We start from the raw sequence: 21,157 nt of genomic DNA on the forward strand, positions 1-21,157 counted from the left end.
TTAGAGGTGCTAGCAACGTGTGTCGAGAGAAGGGGTCGGAGAGGGGTAGAAAATGAAAAGATGGGGAGGAAGAGAAAAGGTTCGCTTTTGGTTTTGGCTTGAGCCTCACCCGAGCGTCCCACGCCGCAGCTCTGCGGCCTCTTGGGGGCGCCAGCTCGCGTTGCCATGGCGCTCACGCGGAGCAGCAGCCCGCCCAGCTAGCAGCGCGCGCTCCTGCAGCCCCGGCAGAGTCCCGGCGCCGAGCGCCCGCGTAGGCAGGCGCCCGCGTAGGCAGGCGCCCGGGGCAGCCTTGCGTCCTCGCCGCGCGGCTTGAGAAACCCCTGGCCCTGGGCGAGTGGGCTGGGCTGTGCAGCCCCCGAGGCTAACTGGGCGGGATCGCAGCTGCAGGGGTTGTGCGAGCAGCCACGGCGGCACCTGTGTCCTGCGGACACCCACCCTGCCCCTGCCGAGGCAGGCGCCCACCGCTGGCGGTGATGCGGCTGTGAAGCCCTAGTCGGTGAGTACCCTCCAGTCCCCCTGTGGGCGAGCGAATCTAAATGACAAGGTTATGCGTTTTGATGGATGCCTTTAAGAATCACTTATTTAGATTGCTTATGACGGGGAAGCGTTTCCTTTGTGACATCTTTGGGTTTCTCGGATCCATTTCGTTTCCCTCTAAATGCTGTCCTCTCTCCCCTAGTGGGAACGACACCCTGTCTCCATGTCTCGATCACCGCACGACACCCACCAGTGCGGATACCACGTACCACACACTCCCCAGAGCCTGCCGGAGAGCAGAGCTGTCTCCCAGCCACGTCCGCCCCATTTTCATTGTGCTCCTATCCCGCAGTCAAAGGAAGGGCGTCCCCCCAGGCACCCCCGAGGTAGGCCAGGTGTGTCAGGACAGCCAGCAGGCCCCTGGCGAAGCCGGGTTCGCTCTGGCGAGCTCAGCGCGGTGAGCCCATGAACTCTTTAGGAGCAGCGGCTGCTTCGCGCGGGGGGACGCCGGTTTCCCTCCGGCAGAGGGGCCCTGCGCCAGCCCGCGGCGCGCAGTGGTGACCGAGGACCAGTGGCGCACCCGCTTGCGCTCCCAGGCTGCAGGGCGCGCTGCGCCGGCGCAGCTCCCGGGCGTGTGCAACAAAAGGACCGCCAAGTTCATTCTCTACTGGAAGCAGAGGGAGGGGCCGCATGACTTCTGGAGGCGGCATGTGTCTTAGAATCAAATGGTTATGACTCCATGGCAAATGCTTTCTGTGTGTCAAGTCCTCTCCGTGCCTGCCAACCCCTTCCCTCCTCTCTCCTCCCTAAAATGCTTTCTTATTGGCCTGGCACTGTGATCAACTGTTTAGAATTTTCATTGTTGTAAAGAAATGAAAAAAGGGTGAAACCAAGACAAGCTGTAGGCTGAAACGCTGGTGCTATTCATTAGCTCTCCGACCTGGCTGCTGCGGAGATTTTTAAAAATCCTGCTGCCTGAGTCCCATCCCCGGGGATTCTGACTTAATTGGTCTGGGATATGGCCCAAACACTGGGATTTTTTAAATTTTCTTTTTGTGGGGAGGAGTGGTGGGGGGAAAATTTGGAGTGCATACTGGATTTTTTTTTTTTAATTTCCCAGGTGTTTCTAATGAGCTAAGGTGGCCACCCACCATTCTAATCAATCAGGGTGACATTTTTCCAGGTTAACTTGGTAATAGTTTAGTCTCTCAGGCTGCTGTTGGAGGGCAGGGTATGCAACTGTCATAAATGCCTACAAGCTGCAGGCAAAGAGAGCTGGCAGGGCCTTGGGCTGCTCCAAGAAGCTCAGGATGAAGGCAATGTCTCAAACGAGGGAGGGATCATCACTCTCAGAATAAGTCCCTTCACTAAATGAAGTGTTCTGATCTATATTCCAGGGCAAGGGAAAGCAGATGCATACCTTTGCAAGTCTGTAGCGTGAAAGCTGTGGCCCCCTGTACATTTGTGGACTTCATGGCTGCCTAGGTACTAACCAGAGTCACATGTGTATGTCCCCCCACCATCCACCCACTACAAGGAGAATGGACACTTAGAAGAGGGGGCCGGGCGTGGTAATCCCAGCACTTTGGGAGCCTGAGGTAGGCAGATTACTTGGGGCCAGGAGTTGGAGACCAGCCTGGCCAACAGAGTGAAACTCAGTCTCTACTAAAAATACAAAAATTAGCCAGGTGTGGTGGTGCATGCCTGTAGTCCCAGCTACTTGGGAGGCTGAGGCATGAGAATAGCTTGAGCCGGCCGGGCGCGGTGGCTCAAGCCTGTAATCCCAGCACTTTGGGAGGCTGAGACAGGCGGATCACGAGGTCAGGAGATCGAGACCATCCTGGCTAACACGGTGAAAACCCGTCTCTACTAAAAAATACAAAAAACTAGCCGGGCGAGGTGGCGGACGCCTGTAATCCCAGCTACTGGGGAGGCTGAGGCAGGAGAATGGCGTAAACGCGGGAGGCGGAGCTTGCAGTGAGCTGAGATCCGGCCACTGCACCCCAGCCTGGGCGACAGAGCAAGACTCCGTCTCAAAAAAAAAAAAAAAAAAAGAAAAAAGAGAATAGCTTGAGCCAGGGAGGCGGAGGTTGCAGTGAGCCAAGATCACACCACTGCACTCCAGCCTGGGTGGTAGAGTAAGACTCTGTCTCAAAAGGAAAAAAAAGAAAAAAAAGAGGGGTTAGGAATGCGGTAGTCACTCTAGAGAGAGAAGAGGCAACAAGTAAGATCACCTAGAAATTATAAAGTGTTATTCTTCTTAGGCCTAAAATCCTTCCAAATGGCGAGTCCCTCCTAAGCCTATATGGGAAATCCTAGACACTTCCTCTCCCTGAAAATTGGAGCCCCGGGGTAAGATCTTCCCCACAGGTACTGTTGCAGACTGGGGGTCGGGGGCAAAAAGTTTCCTGTAACCCTTGCCTTCTAAAGTTACCGTGAATGCTCATAAACACCAAGGCAGGCGGACGCAGACACTACACTACACAGCGAGTTCACAGTGACTAAGGGGCTCAAAGAAATTAGGTAAGGCCTTAAAACTCGGGGCCTGAAATGTTAAAATTTTACATACACTAGAAAATGTGATCTACCCACCCGGTGTCGGAGCTTCACCAGGCACAGCTTCCCAATGCCCTCGCTTTCATTTTGGTTAAGTAGAGAAAGGGTTAAGATCTTCTGGAAGATAGGTATAAATGATGGTACCATATCTTCTGAAACCCTTGGGCATGAGAGGATTAAGATGTTGTTTAAAGCATATACAACCCACCCGATGTGGACGACAAAGCTTGATGTGCCAGGGCCACTGAGGGAGTGGCCGGGAAGGGTGTCCCTACCATAGAATGGCCACAGTCTCCCACGTGGCCTACCAGATTGCTCGTCTCTGCATACTCCTCTCTGCGTTCCCATGCATTGACTACATTCCCTCCCTCTCCCGTGCCCCACTCCCTCCAAGCAACCCCAAACAGTTAGAACAACTTCCATCCTTCCCTTTAGTCTTTGCTTTTCTAGTCTGTGCATAGCCATTGACACATCATTTTGTTCCTTCCTGGAGTCAATCTGACCTCCTGAGACAATGCCTTCATTTCACCTGGGCCTCCCACAGGTTTCCCTAGTACTCACCTGGCTGAGCTGGGCGATGGGCATGCTTCAATCTTTCGCTTTACCGGAGCTGCCACTGACTAATTCTGCGTGAAGGATGGCTCACAGAGGCTTCTGCTACTTCCAGCCCAAATGTCCTTTCCTGACAGGTCACCTCAGGGCTGATCCATCTCACGAGACAGGGCAGGCCAGCCATGTGAGGGCTGCCAGCCCAGTAGATGGCTAATCCAGGAATAGCAAAACCATGTCTCATTTCTATTACCCCTCCCTGCCACGACCACCAATATCTATTCTCTGAAAAGGGCAATTTACTGCACAGGCTACTGGGGGAAAAGGTCCAGTTGATCCAGCTTAACCCATGTAAATCAGTTCATCTGTAGGGCGCTACCTAAACTCAGAGTGGGACTACTGGAGACATTGTGTGGCTTTAATAAATTCCCTTTTCACACTTTTTCAAACTGTGGATTGTGACTCATCAGTGAGTCATGAAATCAACTTGGTGGGCCATCTCATTTAATTTAATTTATTTATTTTATTTATTTGAGACAGAGTCTTACCCTGTCTCCCAGGCTGGAGTTCAGAGACCAGATCTCGGCTCACTGCAGCCTCCGCTTCCCAGGTTCAAGTGATTATTGTGCCTCTCGAGTAGCTGGGACCACAGGTGCCCAACACCACACCTGGCTAATTTTTGTATTTTTAGTAGACATGGGGTTTCACCATGTTTGCCAGGCTGGTGTCGAACTCCTGCCTCAAGTGATCCGCCCTCCTCAGCCTCCCAAAGTGCTGGGATTACAGGTATGAGCCACCGCACCCGGCCTATTTATTTATTTATTTATTTATTTATTTATTTATTTTGTACTTTTTAAAGGTTTATAGCTGTTTTATTTAAAAGTATACATTTAACACAATAAAATAAACACTGATATATTGAAGCCTGGTTAATAGTAGTATGACAATATATGTCATTTTGATTATTACATTATTTTAAACAACAAACTACACTGAAAAATTAATGCTGATAAAACTCTTGGTCATAATATTAAGAAATACCATATATAAATTGAAAATATGATTGCTTAAAAATTGAAAATGGAGGCCGGGCGCGGTGGCTCACGCCTGTAATCCCAGCACTTTGGGAGGCCGAGGCGGGCGGATCACAAGGTCAGGAGATCGAGACCACGGTGAAACCCCGTCTCTACTAAAAATACAAAAAATTAGCCGGGCGCGGTGGCGGGCGCCTGTAGTCCCAGCTACTCGGGAGGCTGAGGCAGGAGAATGGCGTGAACCCGGGAGGCGGAGCTTGCAGTGAGCCGAGATCGCGCCACTGCACTCCAGCCTGGGCGACAGAGCGAGACTCCGTCTCAAAAAAAAAAAAAATTGAAAATGGAAGTGCACTCGTTTGGACAGTCAGAGTTTAACATAATCTGAAAGGAGAGGACCTCTGACCCAAAATGTATCTTTCAGGTCAAGAGAAGGAAAAAGAAGCGTAGTTTATCTGAAAGGATGACAGGAGTTTGTTTCTTCAGGTGGAATATTTTCCCAGTGTCCTCAGGTTTTGCAGTAGAATCATATCACTGAGCACGAAGATTTTCCTTGGGAAGCTGCCCTGTCAATTTTATCTGCCTCCAAAATTGTTCTCTTAAAAACATCAGCAGCAGTCTCATTTTCTCCAGCAGAAAATTCCAAAAAAGCTGCCAAAGCTTCCCTGATCACTCTTTTTTTTTTTTTTTTTAATTTTTGAGACAGACTCTTGTTCTGTCATCCAGGCTGGAGTGCAGTGCTGCAATCTCAGCTCACTGCAACCTCCGCCTCCCGGGCTCAAGCAATTCTCCTGCCTCAACCTTCTGAGTAGCTGGGATCACAAGCACACGCCACCTTGCCCAGCTAATTTTTGTATTTTTAGTAGAGACAGGGTTTCGCCATGTTGGCCAGTCTGGTCTTGAACTCCTGACCTCAGGTGATCTGCCTGCCTCAGCCTCCCAAAGTGCTGGGATTACAGGCGTGAGCCACTGCGCTCAGCCTGATCACCCTTTTCATATGCAGGTCTTTCTTATTTCCAACCGACGCAAGAGATATTTCCACTTTCCCCACCATATCCAATGATTTGCCATGGATAACTGTAATCACTTCAGAACTTTTCATTGATGTGACTGAATACCCAATAATACAACCATTAATGCCTATGGAGTTTGTCTGAGGAAAAATGGAATAGTCGTCTTGGGTGGGTTCTTTTTTTTTTTTTTTGAGGCAGGGTCTCCCTCTGTCGCCCAAGCTGGAGTGCAGTAGTGTCGTGATCTCAGCTCACTGCAGCCTTGAACTCCCAACTCAAGCAATGCTCCCACCTCATCCACCTGAGTAGCTGGGACTACAGGCATGCATCACCATGCCCAGCTAATTTTTGTATTTTTTGTAGAGACAGGGTTTCGCCATGTTGCCCAGGCTGGTGTCCAACTCCTGGGCTTGAGTGATCCACCCTCCTCGGCCTCCCAAAGTGCTGGTATTATAGGCGTGAGCCACTGTGTCCGGCCAGGTGGGCCATTTTAAAAAGAAAGAATAGAAAATACCAGAATGCATACATGTAGTGAAGGGAAGATTTGTGTCCTGAAATTTGTGTTTCAGTTTTTTTTTTTTTTTTTTTTTTTTTTTTTTTTTGAGACGGAGTCTCGCTCTGTTGCCCAGGCTGGAGTGCAGTGGCACAATCTTGGCTCACTACAAGCTCTGCCTCCCGGGTTCACGCCATTCTCCTGCCTCAGCCTCCCGAGTAGCTAGGACTACAGGTGCCCGCCACCACATCCAGCTAATTTTTTGTATTTTTAGTAGAGACGGGGTTTCACTGCGTTAGCCAGGATGGTCTCGATCTCCTGACCTCATGATCTGCCCGCCTCGGCCTCGCAAAGTGCTGGGATTACAGGCATGAGCCACTGCACCCGGCCTGTGTTTCAGTTTTGTATACTGTGTGTGTGTGTGTGTGTGTGTGTGTGTGTGTGTGTGTATTTTTTTTTTTTGAGACAGAGTCTTTGTCGCCCAGGCTGGAGTGCAGTGGTGCAATCTCGACTCACTACAACCTCCGCCTCCCAGGTTCAAGTGATTCTCGTGCCTCAGCCTCTCAAGTAGCTGAGACCACAGGTGCCCACCACCATGCCCTGCTAATTTTTGTATTTTTAGTAGAGATGGGGTTACCATGTTGGCCAGGCTGGTCTCAAACTCCTGAGCTGGGGTGATCCACCTGCCTTGGCCTCCCAAAGTGCTGGGATTACAGGCGTGAGCCACCGCGCCCAGGCTGTATATGTATTTTTGTGTGTGTGTACTGAATTGTGATGCAAAATATATTTCTTGTTATGAATCATGGTGAAGAAACTTTTAAAGTCGTTACCTTAAGCAAATACTGACAGAAACTGGAGTTGAATCAAAATGAAATATTAAAAGGTCAAATTCTTCAAGAGCTAGCAAAAAAATATAATTCAATATATTTTAGATCTATGGATAATTTTCAAGTTAGAAGAATCCATGGGGAAAAAATTGTGTTCATTTAAATTTAAAATTTCTATCGGCTGGACGCAGTGGCTCACGCTTGTAATCCCAGCACTTTGGGAGGCCAGACGAGGCAGGCGGATCACAAGGTCAGGAGTTCAAGACCAGCCTGGCCAACATGGTGAAACCCCGTCTCTATTAAAAATACAAAAAATTAGCTGGGTGTGGTGGCGGGTGCCTGAAATCCCAGGTACTCAGGAGGCTGAAGCAGGAGAATTGCTTGAACCTGGGAGGCGGTGGTTGCAGTGAGCCGACATCGCACCACTGTGCTCCAGCCTGGGTGACAGAGTGACACTTTGTTTCAAGAAAAAAAAAAAAAAAATCTATCAAATGAAAAAGGAACAAAGTGGGGGAAATATTTGCATTATATATTACAAATTAAAAGTTAACCTCTGTTAGGCCGGGCACGGTGGCTCATGCCTGTAATCCCAGCACTTTTGGGGGGCGGAGGCATGTGGATCACAAGGTCATGAGTTTGAGACCAGCCTGGCCAACATGGTGAAACCCCATCTCTACTAAAAAAAATACAAAAAATTAGCCAGGCATGGTGGCGGGTGCCTGTAATCCCAGCTACTCGGGAAGCTAAGGCAGGAGAATCACTTGAACCCTGGAGGTAGAGGTTGCAGTGAGCTGAGATCGCACCATTGCATGCCAGCCTAGGCAAGGAGGGCAAGACTCCGTCTCAAAAAAAAAAAAAAGTTAACCTCTGTTAAACCAATAATTTATTTCAGAAAAGGAGAAGGGGCATGGGAGCGTGGACAAGGGAGAGGCAGAGACTCGAGGATTGACTCGGGCCTTTGGAAGGCCGGGTTCTGGAAGGCTTTTTTCCTGAGGGTGGTGGTGCAAGAGAGTTAGTGGTAAACTAGTTACAATTTCTGTTCCCCCGACTACATACTGCTCTTTTGATGTTGAACCACATATTTAATAAAGCATTTTGAATACTGCAGAAAGAAAAGAAACATTTTAAAGAATTTTAAAGCATTACAATTCTATGCATAACTGTGTACTGTATGATTCCATTTATATAACACTCTGGAAAAGTTGCAACTATAGGGAAAGAAAATAGAAGAGTGATTGCCAAGGGCTGTTTGGAGGGAGAATGGGACTACAAAGGCCCAGCAGGAGACTTTTCAGGATCATAGAACCATTCGGTGACCTGTCTATAGTTGTTAAAAGCCATAGAACTGCACACGAAAAAGAATAACTTTTTGATATGTGAATTATACCTGAATAAACCTGATTGGAAGACAAAAAACAACTCCCCAGGGATAAATTCACAGTTCATAAGAAGAAATTCATCTACATGAGGCAATGCAATGAACAATACATTGGTATGTGTTCACTGTTGATAGCAATCAAAAGTGCAAATTACAACACCATTATACTGTTATGCTTCTTGCTAATGGTTAATAATTTTTCAAAACCACAACATAATGCTATTGAGGTTGCAGTAAAATTCCATATTTATTGTGGGTTGCATTATAAATTGATAACATTTGTGGGGAATGCAACATGATAATATATGGGAAAAGTCATAAAATTACTACTACTGTGTAGGAAAAGCCATACAATTACCAGACCCAGGAATTTATCCCAATAAAGTTAGTTAACAAAGATTTTTTAAATTTCAGATGCATAAAAAATACTCTCTACTGTGTTGGCTGTAATATAAATAAGTAGAAATCACTGAAATGTCTAATATTACAGGGACGGTTTAAAATTTTGTTGGTACATTGATACAGTGGAATATCTTGCATTCACAACCAAAGCCTAAATCAAAAGGCACTTAGAAAGAAACATGGAAAATACTTCTGATAAAAGGAACAAAAGCGAATAGAGCCCAGCAAGCACATCATGTTCGTAACTGTAATAATCTGTATGCATGTGCCATATTTGTGCTGAAGTGATGGATTACAGATGAGTCTTAGGGTCGGGGGTGGTGGGAGGCCATGGCAGGCGGATCACCTGAGGTCAGGAGTTCGAGACCAGCCTGGCCAACATGGTGAAACTCCGTCTCTACTAAAAATACAAAAATTAGCCGAGTGTGCTGGCAGTCACCTGTAATCCCAGCTATTTGGGAGGCTGAGGCAGGAGAATCGCTTGAGCCAAGATCACGCCACTGTACTCCAGCCTGCGTGACAGAGCGAGACTCCATTTCAAAACGAAAAAATGAGTCTTAAATCTTAAATTTGCAAAATTATCTTGCTGTTGTTATATTGCCTTTTCAATAGCAAAGAACCCCCCGATAAAACCTTCGAGATTGGAAGAAATGAATGTAGAAGAAAAGAGAAATCCCAGAAATTATGATATATTCCAATGTAGAATGTTTTTTCTTAGCCCCAGAAACCGGAAGAATCCCAAGAGTCACAATTATGTTGAATAAATCCAGGCTATGTGGGTTTTCTTTCACTCTTGCTGTCATTTGACTTTGGTGAAGTCCTTATTTATGGCAGGTAGCTTGTGAATATCTACTGACTGTTGAATCAATGCCAAGGCCATCTTTTAGTTGTACTTTTCACAATCACAGGCCTGGGAAAACTTGAATTTATCTATGAAAAAGCATCAGAAATCTTAGTACAAGTAACACTTTCTCTCTCTCTCTTTTTTTTTTTTTTTTGAGACAGAGTCTGACTCTGCCACCCAGGCTGGAGTGCAGTGGCTCGATCTCGGCTCACTGCAAGCTCCGCCTCCCGGAATCCACTCACCTCAGCCTCCCAAAGTGCTGGAATTATAGGCACGAGCCATCATGCCTGGCCTCTCTCTCCCCCACTCTTAGACACACACACACACACACACACACACACACAGACATTTCTTGGTTTCCTGTCTGTGGAAGTCCTACCAGAAAATTCAGATACCCTCAGGAAAAAGAGCATAGGGTGCGCATAATACAATCGAATTCTCCCATCCAACATGCCCTGGGAGAAGGAAGAGAGTAAGAATTTTCATTCCTCTGAAGGATGATGAAAATGAGGCACTGAGACACCAAATGTTTATCTCGAGTTTATGTAGCAAACCAAAGGTTCAGGAGAACCCAGGCACTGTATATTAGGCCATTCGATCAGAAAATACCAGAGCCCAGAAGGAAGAGAACAGCTTTTCCAAGTTGTTAGTTTTGTTCCTGCTCTTACCGTCTTCCCCTTCCCTCTCTCCCACGTCCAAAGAAAAAGCTCCATCACCTAAACATCCACATCAGGCACGCTTCTACAAAAGCCGCCCCACAGCTCTGCTTATTACATACCCTTCTTTCCCCTAGGAGTTGTGACCTACTTAAAATATTCTTCCAATTCTCTTAATGGGGTAAAAAGTCCCCAAAGCTATGTTCCCTATGCTGGAAAAATGGAAGTCCTAAAAATAAACAGTTGAAGAGAAAGTGTTAGGCCGGGCGCGGTGGCTCACACCTGTAATCCCAGCACTTTGGGAGGCCAAGGCGGGCAGATCACAAAGTCAGGAGATGGAGGCCGTCCTGGCTAACACAGTGAAACCCTGTCTCTACTAAAAATACAAAAAATTAGCCGGGTGTGGTGGCAGGCACCTGTAGTCCCAGCTACTCAGGAGGCTGAGGCCGAAGAGTGGCGTGAACCCAGGAGGTGGAGCTTGCGGTGAGCCAAAATCGCACCACTACACTCCAGCCTGGGCGACAGAGTGAGACTCCATCCCAAACAAACAAACAAACAAACAAAATAGAGGGGGAGAGAGACAGAGAGATCGTATTTGGATCAACTCAGAAGCAGTAATCTTTGGACGAAAGATGCCAATTGCTTTGTTTAATTTACTATGCAGATAAAATAATTTCCATTCTTAGGGACGGGTATTTCTGTTTACTAAGCACATACACTAGGCCCTGTGCTTTCCTATGCATCACCTATCCATCCTCAACAGCTCTGTGGCTTTGGCATTGCTACACCCATTGTGCATTTGTATGTGGGAAGTGGGGATTTGAAGTCATTTTGCTCTCCCAAGAAAACCCATGCTCTTGTCATGACTCCACATCAGACAGACTTGGGTTCAGATTCTGACTGTGGCACTCATTAGCTGTGTGACGTTGGGCACATCTTTTAACTTCTCTGAAGCTCGGCTGCTTGTACTAAAACAGGGGTAATGACAGAAAATGAGGTTATTAAGAGAATTAAGAGAGTACACCTCGGCTGGGCGCGGTGGCTCATGCCTGTAATCCCAGCACTTTGGGAGGCTGAGGCGGGTGGATCATAAGGTCAGGAGTTCAAGACCAGCCTGACCAATGTGGTGAAACCCCATCTCTACTAAAAATACAAAAATTAGCCAGGCACAGTGGCAGGTGCCTGTAATCTCAGCTACTCGGGAGGCTGAGGCAGGAGAATCACTTGAACCTGGGCAGCAGAGGTTGAAGTGAGCCGAGATTATGCCACTGCACTCAAGCCTGGGTGACAAAGTGGGACTCTGTCTAAAAAAAAAAAAGAGAGAGAGAGTGAGTATACCTCCAGGGTTTTTTGATTGTAAACAACAGATATATACTCTAGGGCTAACTTTGGAGAAGGATGGAAGAAATTTATTAGAAGGATATGAATTAGCTAATATAACTGAATGCAAAGCAAACAGCCAGGTCTTGGAAAGGATGAGAGCCAGGCCAGCTGAAAAGATGTCGAGAACAGGGAGGTAACTGCCTTCCTTCTTCAGGGGATTCTTGACTGCATGAAGCAGCTCCGGTTTTCAGTTCTGTGGTTCTCTGCTTGACACTCACCTTGCAGGAAGAGAGGTCAGACTGGACAAGGCTGGGCCATGTGCTGCCTTCCTCATGGATGGAGAGCAAGGTGCCTCCATCCCCATGCCCACCGGGCCTGCATGCAGTGGGGGAAAGGTAGTTTCCACAATAGAAGCTAAGATGTAGGCACTGTTACCAAGCAGGGGGGTCTGAATGCCAGGCAGGCAAAAGCCACAGTTATCCACCGTGGAGCTGACGCAGTCAGACGTCCCAGCCCAGGACCTGGCATAAGGGAGTGGCTCCATAAATGCTTGGTTTTGCTGGTGGTGTTTTCACATGACCTCCTGCGAGGCAGCAGTTCCAGACCAGTAAATCACCATGTAACAGTGCATCTAGAAATCCTAGCTCAGCATTCTTTGTAGGCGTGTCATGTTGTGATACACACAGAAGATGGTATTTGAGCAGCGAATATCTGAGGTAAACTGACAAGGTGCTCCTGCAGGAGGAGACTGGCTGGGAGGCTCTGGCCACCCCAGACCTTTCTGGCAGCGCTGGGAGCTGAGGGAATCAATATGGCACTTATGGGCGATGCACTGGTGAAGAAGCCCAATTAGATGATAGAACTTCAGGCCCCCCGCCCACCGCCATCGTCTTGGTCTCAGCTCTGCCTGGCCCTCCCTTACCCCTCCAAAAGTTTGAAAGAGGGTCCCTCCCCATGAGGGCTGAGGCCTGAGGCCTGAGGCCCAGTAGAGTCAGCAGTGGTACCTCTGCCTTTGCCCCACCGATGACTGCCAGCTATCTTCTGCCACTAGCTCCTTAGGGCTTTCATTGTCAGGAAGTCAAACTTTTCAGGAAATAAAAAGTAACCTGTCTTCTTATTTATTTATTTTTTTTGAAAGAGTCTTGCTCTGTTGCCCAGGATTGATGCAGTGGCATAATCTCTGCTCACTGCAACCTCCGTCTCCCGGGTTCAAGTGATTCTTCTGCCTCAGCCTCCTGAGAAGCTGGGATTATAGGCTCCTGCCACCATACCCGGCTAATTTTTGTATGTTTAGTAGAGACGGGGTTTTGCCCTGTTGCCCAGGCTGGTCTTGAACTCCTGACCTCAGGTGATCCACCCACCTTGACCTTTCAAAGTGCTAGGATTACAGGTGTGAGCCACCAGACCCTGCTGTAAGTTCTTTTTATAATTTTTTTAAAATTATTTTATTTATTTTATTATTATTATTTTTTTGAGACGGAGTCTCGCTGTGTCACCCAGGCTGGAGTGCAGTGGCACTATCTCGGCTCACTGCAAGCTCCGCCTCCCGGGTCCACGCCTTTCTCCTGCCTCAGCCTCCTGAGTAGCTGGGACTACAGGCACCCGCCATCTCGCCCGGCTAATTTTTTTTTTTGTATATTTAGTAGAGATGGGGTTTCACCATGTTAGCCAGGATGGTTTCGATCTCCTGACCTCGTGATCTGCCCGCCTCGGCCTCCCAAAATGCTGGGATTACAGGCGTGAGCCACTGCGCCTGGCCATTATTTTATTTTTTTTTAGATGGAGTCTCACTGTTGTTGCCCAGGCTGGAGTGCAATGACTTGATCTCAGCTCACTGCAACCTCCACCTCCTGGGTTCAAGCCATTCTCCTGCCTCAGCCTCCTGAGTAGCTGGGATTACAGGCATGTGCCACCATGCCCGGCTAGTTTTGTATTTTTTAGTAGAGATGGGATTTCACCATGTTGGTCAGGCTGGTCTTGAACTCTTGACCTCAGGTGATCCACCTGCCTCAGCCTCCCAAAGTGCTGGGATTACAGGCGTGAGCCACTGTGCCCAGCCAACTTCTCTTCTTGATGAGGCCGGGAACATCTGGCCCAAGGGGCCTAGACGATTTTAGAGCATTTATCTCTCTGCCTACTTGTCAATGACAGCATTGATTATGAAAATCAATGATTGTGCTGTGATACACTCCCTGGAGGCCGAGCTGCAATTGCTGGTGCTCACATGGGGGTTTCCAAGCAGGGCCAAAAGCAGCAGTGCAGGCCTGTGATCGCTGAGGCTGCCAGAGCACAGAGGAGACATTCAGTCTCAAAGAGATATGCATGTTCTTCTCAATCGCTTTTCTTTTCTTCCTGCTTGTTTTTTTCTTTTGGTTGCCGGGGGAGGGGGGCTGCTGTTTTAAAATTGTGTTTATTTTTTCCCCATATTAGAGTATGTTCCGTGCTCCATTCTCTTCCCAAATGAAAAAGTACAAATAAGCAAAAAGAAGATAATATCAAAACACCCAACTCCTCACCCATCCCTCTATTCACCTGGCTGTGAACATGTTAGTATTTATCCATCTCAATTCTCCTTCTTTCTAACCCTCCAAGCCTCCACCTCCCGGCAGTGAGGTGCTTTGCCTGAAAAACCCTGGCTCAAGGTGGAAGGAACTCTGCTCCTTTTCTGCCAGTGGGAGCTGAGATAAGAAAAAAGGAAGCTCACCTCTCAGAATACCTTTTTCATCTCCCCATGAAATCCTACCATTCTTTTGAGTGACCTCTCAAATACCCGCTCCTCCATGGAACGTTCCCTGCTCTCTTAGATAGAAGCCTTCTCAGTCTGAGACAGCACTTTCCACCTGACAAAGACTCTCTCTACCCAAGTCTCACTTTCCCTGCACTATTGTTAGCTCCTTAAGGTCAGACCCTATGTCTAATTGTCCTTGGTACAGCTCCCAGCAACCAGACAAGTGCCTTGCCCATCACAGACACCAAGGGATGAATGAAAGAAAAATAATCAGACGCTTAAATCAAACAGGAGTTCACATGATCTCAAATGCGAGTGAAGAGAAGGATTTGGAGTCTGTCCTGTGCACAGGACAAAGGAAGGCTTGACATCTTTCCCTTCCCTACAAGAGGCTCCTCCCCTCAGGTGCGTCTTCTCTGAAATCTGAAAATGCCGATGTGTATACTGGCGGTTTCAAGCTCATTAGTTCCATTCTGAGGCTTTATCAGGGCATCTTCTACCACTATTCCACTTCCTAAATGGGAAGTATCGTATGCTTTCTCCCCGCTTCCTTCCCTCCCCTCCCTTCCCTCCCTTCCCTTCCCTCAGTCCTTTCCCTCTGTCGTTTTCTCTTTTACAATTGAAAACAGAGCTGTGTAAAATAAGTCATATTCAGATAGAACCCAACTGGGCTGAATTTGACCACATGTAATTTTGAAGCCAATGTTTTAATTTTATTTTTTATTTTTATTTTTAAAGACAGGGTCCCACTCTGTTACCCAGACTAGATTGCAGCAGCGGCATCATCATAGCTCACTGCAGCCTCCACCTCCTGGGCTCAGGCGATCCTCCTGCCTCAGCCTCCTGAGTATCTGGGACTACAGGTGTGCACCACCAGGCCCAGATAAGTTTTGTGTTTTTTATAGACAGGGTCTTGCTTTGTTGCCCAGGCTGGTCTTGAACTCCTGGCTTCAACTGATCCTCCTGCCTCGGCCTCCCAAAATTCTGGGATTACAGGCGTGAGCCACTATGTTTAGCCTGCTGTTTTTATCTTTAACAGCAACGTGTCTGAGCAGTGGAGGAAGGCAGGACTAGAAAGGCTTCCCCTCCTCACTGTAAAAGGAACCAATGACAAGGGCAAGTTTACTTGTTTTAGTTCTGCAGAGGTATAGCACTTATTCCTGTCTAGTGCAGAGCACAGAGCCCTAAGGTCAGTGTTCAAAGAATCAAGTCCCACAGAATGTGTGTGTGTATTTTAATATATATTTATATATATAATATATATATTTATAAGTTTTTCTTGGATGTAGTGCATACGAGAATATAAGTCCAGAAAAACTCTGTTTATAAAATTTGCTGTGTTTCCCAGAGACTTTCAAGAATCCAGCCCGAAATCGCTTAGGGAAGGAGTCCTCCTGCGAGTTACAGAAGGACTCTAGAAATCCCTGTTTTGGGGATGTTTGTGATGTGCAATTGCAGACTTTATTTTGCAGTGCTTTAGTAACTAGAGATTTCTTCTGCCTATTCCCATCTTGGTTTTGTCTGTTTTCACTACATAGAATTTCTGGTTACTGCTGAACATACATATGGCAATCAGTTAGGGGAAAAACCACCCAATTTTTAGCCATTGTATTGTGAGAAATTGATGCAGAAGTAGATTTGCAACTTTGTCAAATTGCATTTTAATTTCCTTTTTTTGTAGAGACAGCCTCTTGCTGTGTCACCAAGGCTGGAGTGTAGTGGTGCTCACTGCAGCCTCAAACTCCTCAGCTCAAGTGATCCTCCCACCTTGGCCTCCCAAAATGCTGGGACTACGAGTGGAGCTACCACGCCCAATCTTAATTTCCTACTTCCTGGCAGGGTGAAAACATGCAAATCAGTCTGGAATTAGTTAAAAAGTAAAAGATATATAATTTTCTTAAACCTCACTATAAGATATTAGCCTAGAAATAAACCCCAGAACCTAGGATGGTGTCTTCCAGCTCTAGGACATCCCAATCCATGGATCTCCCTAGCTTTTCTCCAGAACACTGGGTAGGTTCCAAACCAGTCCCTTAGTATAGAAGAGGGGTAAGAACATTGAGCCTTTCATGTCTTCAGTAGGTCCACATGACTGTGAATGCAGCCCAGGAATCACATTTGTTCTAAACCACTGTGTTCTTCCTTCTTGACTCTCTTATCCAACGGATAGATGGGATGGGCTTTGGAGCCAGTCCAGGCATCCTGGGAGCCATTAGGCTACACATGGCTTGGGATTTCCCTGGAGATTGCCTAAAGCTGAATACCCTTGGGGGGCCTGATAAACTGAACTGGTGGCAGTCATGGGTGTGTTATTTGGAATGCTTGGAAGGGAGGGACTGAGCTTCTATTGACCATGTTTTTTTTTTTTTTTTTTTTTTTGAGACGGATTTTTGCTCTTTTTGCCCAGGCTGGACTGCAATGGCACAGTCTCTGATCACTGCAACCTTGGCTTCCTGGGTTCAAATGATTCTCCTGCCTCAGCCTCCTAAGTAGCTGGGGTTACAGGCATGCGCCGCCATGCCCGGCTAATTTTGTATTTTTAGTAGAGATGGGGTTTCTCCATGTTGGTCAGGCTGGTCTCAAACTCCTGACCAGCTGTAATTCCAGCTACTTGGGAGGCTGAGATGGGAGAATCGCTTGAACCCAGGAGATGGTGGTTGCGGTAAGCCGAGATTGCGCCACTGCACTCCAGCCTGGGTGGCGCAGCGAGACTCTGTCTCAAAAAAAAAGAAAAAAAAAAGAAATCAGAATTTTTTTTTTCCTTTCTTTGAGATGGAGTTTCACTCTTGTTGCCGAGGCTAGAGGGAAATGGCACAATCTCGGCTCACTGCAACCACCGTTTCCCAGATTCAAGCGATTCTCCTGCCTCAGCCTCCCAAGTAGCTGGGATTACAGGCATGCGCCACCACGCCCGGCTAATTTTGTAATTTTAGTAGAGATGGGTTTTCTCCATGTTGGTCAGGCTGGTCTTGAACTCCTGACCTCAAGTGATCTGCCTGCCTTGGCCTCCCAAAGTGCTGGATTACAGGCGTGAGCCACTGTGCACCGCCCAGAAAATATTTTTTAAATTGAAAACAAGACAGCGTACTCCACAAATCTTCTACCGGCTCCATTGTGGATTGAATTAGATGATTCTCCCTGTTGTTTGTGATGTGTCCAGTTATTTCTGGGCACCCTCCACCTCCCCAGGACACTGCCCATCTCCCCAACCCAGGGCCATTTCTCAACCCAGTGCTCCTTCTCCTACTAGAGGGGTGGACTTTCCAACATGAGCACCTACATTTAGCTGTGGATGGGATCCACTTGCACTCTCTGAGGGGCTCAGGCAGATTCCTTCCTTATGGAAGGGGGTCTGACATTTAATCACCCCATGCACTAAGTACACACTTCATGTGCGATCCGTCAGGATAACCCACACAACCTGCCAGTTCTTTGCTTGTAGTGGGTGCCCAATAAATGTTTGAATGCATAAAGAAAGCACTCAGATAAGCAGACATTTTAGAGCTCTCTGGGGATGAGAAAAGAGCGCGCTATGGGAGTGAGAATTAACTTGATTGACTATGGCTGGACCTGGCAAAGAACAACTCAGAAGTATTGGCCTCAGAATTACCTTGTTCAGGCTGCTTAATCCATATTAAAAGTTTGCTGCTCCCACACAATTTTGCTAGGCTCTCCAACCCTGTGAGGATGTCAACAGTTGAAAAAGAAGAAATAATGAGCCCAGCCTGTATTTGCAGGGGAGTGTTAAAACTGCCAGCGGAGCAGGATAGTTTGCTAAACAGCCCCTGAGAACTTTCCCAAACTGGTCGGCAGCAGCATTGCACACAGAAGTTCCTTCTTCATTGACACGGAGCTAATTCTAGCCACCAGCACTCCAGTGCTACGGGGCAGTTTTGTGGCCGTTTGCTATTGAATTTGCCAGATGTATCCGAGACAGTCTCACGGGCAGAATATAAACAACAAACCAGTATAAAGAAGTCCACAGTGATTCTCCCCCTTCACCGAAGTCTTCTTTGGCTTGTTTTCTGACCCCTGGGGGCGCTCCTTGTACCACACTCCCTAAACCCTGCAGCTTCGGTTTTGCTATTTTGTATTTGTTTCCTCTCTGGTTGTTACATGCAAAAAGGTTGTGTTCATGCAGGGAGCAGGAATTGCAGTGGAAAGAATGCAGTGTGGAAAGCCAGGCTCAGTTACTTACCAGCCTTGCTACCTTAGCCAAACGGTCATGCTCTCTGAGCTGCAGTTTCCTTCCTCATCTGTGAATAGACTCCTACCAACTCTCCTCACATGACTGTTTCGAGACTGAAATGATATTGTAGGTATAGAAATAAATGTAAACGTAATATAAATGTATGAGGCCTGGTGCAGTGGCTTATACCTGTAATCCCAGCACTTTAGGAGGCTGAGGCAGGTGGATCACCTGAGGTCAGGAGTTCGAGACCAGCCTGGCCAAGATAGTCTCTACTAAAGATATCTCTACTAAAAATACAAAAAATAGCCAGGCGTGGTGGCACAAGCCTGTAATCTCAGCTACTCAGGAGGCTGAGGCACAAGAATCACTTAAACTCAGGAGGCAGAGGTTGCAGTGAGCTGAGATTGTGCCACTATACTCTAGCCTGGGTGACAGAGTGTGACCCTGTCTCAAAAAAAAAAAAAAAAAAAAAATTAAAAATGAATAAGTAAATATATGAAATTATCTTTCATCTGGCATGCAGTAGATTCTCAAGAAACTCAAGACAGTATTGCGTTGTGGAGTTATGGTGGGGGACACTAAATGTCAGACCTCTGTGTGCACTCGGGCAGATCAGTTTCACTAAGCTCTCATGTTTTCCTCAGGAGGGCGAAACGGTACTAATGGGAATAATAATGGAACATCACAGAGTTGATATGAGGGTGAAATGAAATAATGCAGGCAAACACTTCCCAACAGTACCTAGCACATAGTGAGCACTTAATAAATGTAAGCTGTGGCTGCTGCTGCTGCAGCCAGCAGGGAGACAGGGAAATTTGTCAATAAGAAATGTATATTGGCCGGGCGTGGTGGCTCCCGCCTATAATCCCAGCACTTTGGGAGGCCAAGGTGGGCAGATCTACCTGAGGTCGGGAGTTCGAGACCAGCCTGACCAACATGGAGAAACCCCCTGTCTCTACTAAAAATACAAAATTAGGTGGGTCTAGTGGCGCATGCCTATAATTCCAGCTACTCAGGCGGCTGAGGCAGGAGAATCGCTTGAACCCAGGAGGCGGAGGTTGCGGTGAGCCGAGATCATGCCATTGCACTCCAGCCTGGGCAACAAGAGCGAAACTCAGTCTCAAAAGAAAAAGAAAAAACAAGAAATGTATATTGGGGCAGAGAGCATGGACAGTTGGGTTATGGCAGGGCACAGAGTAGAAATGGGAGCTCTGTAAGCTAGCAGCTTCTGGTAATCAATCTGGAAGGCTTCATGGAGGAATGCACTTTCTGGAACTCTTTCGATTATAGTTGGAAGATTAGTTATCTGGAGCTATTAGAAAGCGTATCCCAGGGGCTGGGCGCAGTGACTCATGCCTGTAATCCCAGCACCTTGGGAGGCCGAGGCAGGCAGATCATGAGGTCAAGAGATCGAGACCATCCTGGCCAACATGGTGAAACCCTGTCTCTACTAAAATACAAAAATTAGCTGGGTGTGGAGGTGGATGTCTGTAGTCCCAGCTACTCGGGAGGCTGAGGCAGGAGAATCACTTGAACCCAGGAGGCGGAGGTTTCAGTGAGCTGAGATCGCGCCACTGCACTCCAGACTGGCAACAGAGTGAGGCTCCATGTCAAAAAAAAAAAAAAAAAAAAGGAAGGCCAGGCGCGGTAGTTCATGCCTGTAATCCCAGCACTTTGGGAGGCTGAGGTGGGCAGATCATGAGGTCAGGAGATTGAGACCACCCTGGCTAACACGGTGAAATCCCATCTCTACTAAAACAGAAAAAATTAGCCAGGCGTAGTGGTGGGCGCCTGTAGTCCCAGCTACTCAGGAGGCTGAGGCAGGAGAATGGTGTGAACCTGGGAGGCGGAGCTTGCAGTGAGCCGAGCTGCACCACTGCACTCCAGCCTGGGCATCAGAGTGAGACTCCATCCAAAAAAAAAAAAAAAAAAAGGAAGGGCATCCCAGACACCCTACATGATTTGGAAGCTGGTTGAGTGGGGGTGGGGTGACCAGCTGTTGGGAAGTTGTGGGAAGTTGAAAAGTTCTGAAATAAAGAAGGTGGAGCTGAAGCTTGGTAGCCAAACTGTAAACCTAGCAGGCTGGTGTAAAACTCTAAAACCAAGCAGGCCCCAAGGAATGGTTAGAAAGTCTGAAGTTTGGCTTGTAGTGAGCTTGAAAGCACAATTGGCCATGTGTGGTTGAATGGCGTGTCACAGACTGAGTTAGGGACAAGCACTTTGGCAGCTCTCGGAGGGGTGAGCAGTGGGGTTTGTTGCTGAAGGCAGGAATTGTGGATAGCTCATTGGGTGGATGAATTATTAATCGAAGCTCTGATTATGAGAAGGAAGGGAGAAGGAAGAGAAAGGGGTGCCTCTTGGAGAAGTAGAAATTATGAACTACTTGGAGGTGGGCTCCACATATAACAAGAATATTCTTCTCTAAGAGATGAGGGGCCCGGAAAGCAGACTGGCTTCGCCTTTACCAAAGGTGGGGTAGATACTGTCGCTGAAAGTAGGTGTCAGAGAGTCTATCCACTTTCAACTAAAGTTCTTTTTTTTTTGAGACAGGGTCTCGCTCTGTCACCCAGGCTGGAGTACAGTGGCATGCTCTTGGCTCACTGCAAGCTCTGCCTCCCGGGTTCACGCCATTCTCCTGCCTCAGCCACCCGAGTACCTGGGACCACAGGCGCCCGCCACTACGCCTGGCTG

The 21,157-nt window shown here is 47.5% G+C and overlaps 2 protein-coding genes across 2 annotated transcripts in view; one reads left to right on the plus strand and one right to left on the minus strand.

Moving 5' to 3' along the window:
- DGCR6 (DiGeorge syndrome critical region gene 6) overlaps nt 1–21,157 on the minus strand; it is a 341,424-nt gene that overhangs the window by 253,423 nt on the left and 66,844 nt on the right. The window lies entirely within an intron of this gene.
- MICAL3 (microtubule associated monooxygenase, calponin and LIM domain containing 3) overlaps nt 200–21,157 on the plus strand; it is a 232,758-nt gene continuing 211,800 nt past the window's right edge. The window contains exon 1 of the mRNA XM_050746022.1: nt 200–496. The gene's annotated coding sequence lies outside the window, so the exon portion shown is untranslated. The remainder of the gene's footprint in view (nt 497–21,157) is intronic.

Source organism: Macaca thibetana, chromosome 10 (assembly GCF_024542745.1).
Source record: "Macaca thibetana thibetana isolate TM-01 chromosome 10, ASM2454274v1, whole genome shotgun sequence".
In the NCBI taxonomy this organism is placed as follows: domain Eukaryota; kingdom Metazoa; phylum Chordata; class Mammalia; order Primates; family Cercopithecidae; genus Macaca; species Macaca thibetana.